We start from the raw sequence: 5,748 nt of genomic DNA on the forward strand, positions 1-5,748 counted from the left end.
CGTTAAAATGTCATAAAAACCGGAACAACAGTAACAATTAAAACTGCAGTCACAGTCATGCGCAGTTGTGGACGGGCCCTCGCGTCTATGCGTCTGTCGGGGAGGGTCGCCGGTCGTTTTGGCGTCAAGTCGACGTACAAGAGTCCTCCGAAATGTGCCGTTTGTCATTTCTCTAATTTTCGCGTCCTCGGCCCTCCGTCAGCGACCCGGAAACGGATGTCGGCGCGCCGTCTCGAAGGAAAACACATTTTTCTAAAGGCTCATCGAGGATCGATTATCGAGGAGGCTGTCTGGAGGAGCCGTAACCGAGGATACACTGATTTAGAGGAGAGAGGAGTCTCTCTGGAGGAGCTATAACCGAGGGTAACAGCCAACAGTGATGTTTAAGAGAGGCGTGATGCATGGCTGGACTTATGTCAACGAAGCACAGCTCTGCAAACTGTTCCCGTTGTGATTATAAATTATAAGCGTGCGTGCGTACGAACGAACCTGTAGGTAATGTTAGCCAAAGTTGTGAGAACGTTCCCCGCTAGCTGGGGAGCCCTCTTCCAACACACACGAACGCCCACATGACCAATGAGGGCACGAGATAAGTTTGTGCACAGATGGAAGGCTGACAGGCAGGTAGGCCATCCAGTTACTTTAGCCGGGCTGCCTAAAATGATTGGTCGTGCTTTTTACATTGCTACGGCTTCCACAGATTACATTTTTTAATGTATTTATTATCAAAGCATTTAATATATTCATTGCTATCGGGATGTTAAGAGCATTCCATGGAATATAACAAAAAGTGTTTCTGAAATAAATTACATACCCCACCTTTAATCAGAATCTGCAAAGTAACTAAAATAAATGTTGTGGAGTAAAAATACCAGGTTAACCTCTGAATTGTAGTGGAGTAGAATTACGAAGTAACAATAAATTGTATGTTGTACATGCTGCTGTAACAAAAATATTTCCCAACTTGGGATCAATAAAGTATATTTTATCTTAAGATGATCGATGGCTAAGTACTGCCATATTTGCTAAATGTGCCTCTGAACCTTGACAAGTGCATGTTTCAGGCTTATCAATGAACAACAGGAGGGGTCACAGACATAAGACCAGCTGTTAAATAAAGCTCTTCTGACCTTAGCTGTCATGTGGGTATATTAATGCTGCCCATTATGGACACAAGCAATTTTCACCCATTTATTAATTATATGTTTTACATTTGATAACACCAATGTGTTTCCCTTCCCCTAAACTTCCAGGGATGTACACAGTTTAATACTGGCAACTTCTAATTATGGGAAATACGAAAACGTCTTTTTAAAACTACAATTCCCAGATGTGCCATAGATAGAACATGTTGAGAAACACAAATAGCAAGCATGTGTAGTTCTGGGGGGTGGGGCTGGACCCGGACCCGTTCGAGTCCAGTTTTGGATAGTCTGCCGTGGTTTCATTCAATTTCAAAGAGCTGTTTGACGCTCGGCGTAACCTTGGCGCACTGCCACTCCAACATCCAATCACAGAGCTTGAGGACTTACGACGGGTTTGTCAAGCAAAGCGGATGTTGTAGTCCCAAACGATTGGTGAGGATTATTATTATTACTACTTAGTGTAGTGTCTTCGGCCGTCCTAAACTCCGAAAAAATTATTTGTTTCTCCAAATCGAAGGTTAAAAACACAAAAGCATTGTACACAATTTAAACCAATCAATATTGTGTAATTAACAAAGATAAACTGATGTTTTTTAGTGGATGAGTAATGCAGATATCACTGTGTAATCATTTGACAGTGAGTGGAATACTTCCGGTTTTATTATCAAAACTTCGAGACCGGAATACTGTTTTCACAGGAAAATATTCATTGTGGCCAAACGGCGGTACTACACTTCCGTATCAGTCGCTGAGCCCGGAAAGACTTTTTCCCATTGACTTACATTGGGAAAGAGACGTCTGTAAATCGTTGGATACTTTTTTTTAAACTAAATAAACTACCCAGTATGAACATTTGTATAGCCCTTATTAAAAAGATTCGGTCCTCAAGTTGTAAAATGTGCTAATAACGTTATTCTGATAGTTATTTTCCTCGGCATTATGAACGTGGATCCAACCCACGGGACCGCGCCGCCCGGCACGTTCATGTGACGTGTTCCGTACTACATGAGTTTTACCTTTACCCATTGTAGTGGACATTTTATTATATCCTGATATGTTCAAAGTAACCAAATGCTTCTCATTTGGTTACTGTGCTGTTTTCCTCTATCTTCTCTACTTCAAGGCCACAGAGCTGTTTTGGCTACTGAGTTGACTCACACAAAGTCACACGAGAACTTCTACAGCTCAAGGCCAGGTGTCTAATAACAATGTGACCGTGTGAAGATTTCTTCTCCTCCCCACCTTTTTACTCTCCCTTTATATTGCTTTGCTATTATATTGAACTGCGCACACTCGCGCAGACTATCCTATACTCTGTGAGACCTGTGTCTATATTTTATTGTATCTGATGTTTGTTTGAGGCCTCGAATAAACATCACCAGAAAGACAACTCTGTCTGATTCACCATTTATTTGTTTTCTGACTTGTACTCTACAGTATTGGGGTTTTTAGATTTCCATAACAATTGGCGCTGCGAGCAGGGTCTCTGCAAGTTCGATTGGGAACACCTCCGGACGCTGGTTGGTAGCTACAGGATCCTCGGATTCCCTCTACCCCGCGACAAAAACAGTACGGGACGAGAGGACCAGCGGCGGGGGTGGAACTGATTGACTTCACGAGACCAAACGGACTTAGAAAGGCTTTCCAATACTGGGTGAGATGTACAATGTCTAAATTGTTTAAAGTTAAACGTAATTAAAACTCCATGACGTTTATGAAAGGGGCTGCTCGAAGATAGGGGTTATCCCGTCGTAGATAGTGGGTTTACGATTAGTTTTTTACGTGAGTTGTACTGTGAAACAAACATCACATAGGGTTTATCCCGTCGTAGAAAGTGGGTTTACGATTAGTTTTTTACGTGAGTTGTACTGTGAAACAAACATCACATAGGGATTATCCCGTCGTAGATAGTGGGTTTACGATTAGTTTTTTACGTGAGTTGTACTGTGAAACAAACATCACATAGGGTTTATCCCGTCGTAGAAAGTGGGTTTACGATTAGTTTTTGCACGATTTGTACTGTGAAACAAATGGTGATTTTGTCATGGGAGCAAGGCAAAGTAGGGGGCTTGTACACCCTCCTGAGGGCCCGATTGTAGACGTCATGAGAGTAAAATATGGTGAAAGCAGTCTGTCTAAATTAAATATATGGACGGAAATGTTCGGATTTCCAAAGGGAGGTTTTTGAGTAAATTAAAAATCAAGAAACTAAAGAATACATTTATTCTTCAAGAAGAAGTAGAAATACAAATAAAGTTAAAGTAAAAGACTTGTATAGAAAACTGGACACTCACAGAAAGTGTTTATAATAAATACTGGGAGGATTAAGCAGAATGCTGTGAAAAAAAAAAAAAAAGGCAGTTGGCTTTGGGCATTTAAAAAATATTAAGGTTGGAATGAATGTGAAGAAAAGAAGGAAAATAAATTATTTCCCTAACCATGTAAACCCCAGACATCTCTGTGTTTTTCCATTGCAGGCGTGGGGGATCCTCTCCTCGACTGTGGATTTCCTTTCCCACCTTCCCTCGCGGTTCACCTGCCTGCTGAGGAGGCGGCTGGACCAGAGGCCGCAATAACTACAAAGTTCCCCGCCAAAGTCGACATGTCAAGAATCTGGGCATGCAGACAGAACCGGGAGGAAACAGCAAATGACTATTATCACCGCTTAGAAAAAGTGTTCATTGAGAACAGCGGCATTATCAAACAAGAGGCCGGTGTGGGAGTTTGGGAAACACACCTCTCAAACGCTTTCCTCACAGGCCTATCCCCGGCTATTTGTTCATCAGTGCGAAACTCCTGCATTGGCGTAATGGACGGTGCCCGACTGGAAGAAATTCGCCGACATGCCGTGCAGGCTGAGAAACGCCTCTCAGAAGAAAAAGCCAGTGAGGAAAAGAGACGCCGCGCTCGCAAAGAAAAGCTGACCATGGTCCAGGTTGTTACAACCACCTGGGCTCAAGGTGATGGCCAGGGCAGAGGGAACCGAAGAGGAGGAAGAGACCGCAATAGCGACCGCAATAGCAGATGTTTTAACTGCGGAGAGATAGGTCATCGGTTCGCTGAATGCCCACACGAGAAGCAGAAAAAGAACTTTCGATCGGATAAATCGGACTGTAACAAAGACAATACTTCAAACTGACAGTAGTCGAAGGAGGGAGTGGGGAAAGGAAGGAAATTCGGTCGGGAGAGAGAGAGAACCACTGCCAGCATCATCGAACCAGGGAAGTGAATACACACAAACACATCTTACTATTGAAAATTGGAAAATGTAGAAGACATGCCTGTGGTTAAAGAGGGTACATATTTTAAATATGACAGTGAAACAGCATTTGAGAAATGTCCCACACTAACTTTAGCTATCATGGGTGTTGATGTTCTATAGTAAAAAGGGCAGATTTGCCTGATTGCAAATTTAGTGGTAGATTTATGCACTCAATAGGAGCGGCTGGGGTGACTGTAAAGGAGAAGTTTTTGTATCACTTCACAGTAGAGATAACGGTGATGATAGTCATCCATCCCCCACATCAGTAAAAAAACAGTTTCTTTTATCCTCCGTCTGCCTAATACATTTACTGGGCAGAGATCTGAAACTCCGGTTCGGCTTAGGCCTCATTTATTCCACAAATGAGGGGTTTAAAGTCCGGCAGCCATCTCCTACGATGGTTCAAAAACTTTTGATGATAAAGAACTGTGTGAATGTGTATTAAATGGCTGCTGACATATCCTGATTCTCAGGCGTTGTTGCGTTTGACTGATCAACGTGTTTTTCCACCTGCTGTGTTCATGGAGGCTTCTCATTTGCATTATACGTGCTAACGTTGTTAATGTTGTTAATCTGTGTTGATGGCATTCGGCCAGTGTTTACCTCTCTGTTTAAACAAGGGGTCATTATTCCGTGTGGCGATTCCGGTACGCACTCCGGTGTTTCCTGTCAAAAAGACAAAACCTCCTGACGAGTGGAGATTTGTCCAGGATTTACAGCTGTAAATGCTATGCAGCTATGCATGCTCGTCCCAAGTCCTTATCTGATTCTTTCCTAAGTTCCAGCCTCTGCAGCATTTTTTTACTGTAATAAGATCTCTCAAATGCATTTTTCAGTGTTCCTGTACACAAAGACAGTCAATTTTGTTCACATTTGAATATAAGGGTAAACCTTACAGATTCACACGTTTGTGTCAAGGCTACTGTGTACAACCAGGCATTGTGTACAAGGTTGGTCTCTCTCCAAGTTTCTAAAGGCATCGCTCTCATACAAGGCCAGTTTGATGACCTCATGATTTGCGCACCCACAGCAGTGTTCATAACATACGGCTGTTGTTATGCTTGTTGTGATGTTACATTACTCCGTTCTCTGCTTGTAATTATGTCGTTACAAGTTTCAAAGTTGTATTTATCATCTGAATTTGCCGAAACAAGTTTGGTATTCTGAAGCCAATATTTTGTTTATTCTAAAACAGATGAAAACAAACGGTCTTTTATACAAAATGGAAATATTATACAAGTAAAACTACATGTTACTTTAATCCCATGTAATTGTAGAATGAACACAGTCTTCCTTTGTATAAGTCAGGTGTTTTGAGTAGTCAAAATTACCTACAAATCA

The sequence above is a fragment of the Gymnodraco acuticeps genome, unplaced genomic scaffold (genome assembly GCF_902827175.1).
Source record: "Gymnodraco acuticeps unplaced genomic scaffold, fGymAcu1.1, whole genome shotgun sequence".
Classification (NCBI taxonomy): domain Eukaryota; kingdom Metazoa; phylum Chordata; class Actinopteri; order Perciformes; family Bathydraconidae; genus Gymnodraco; species Gymnodraco acuticeps.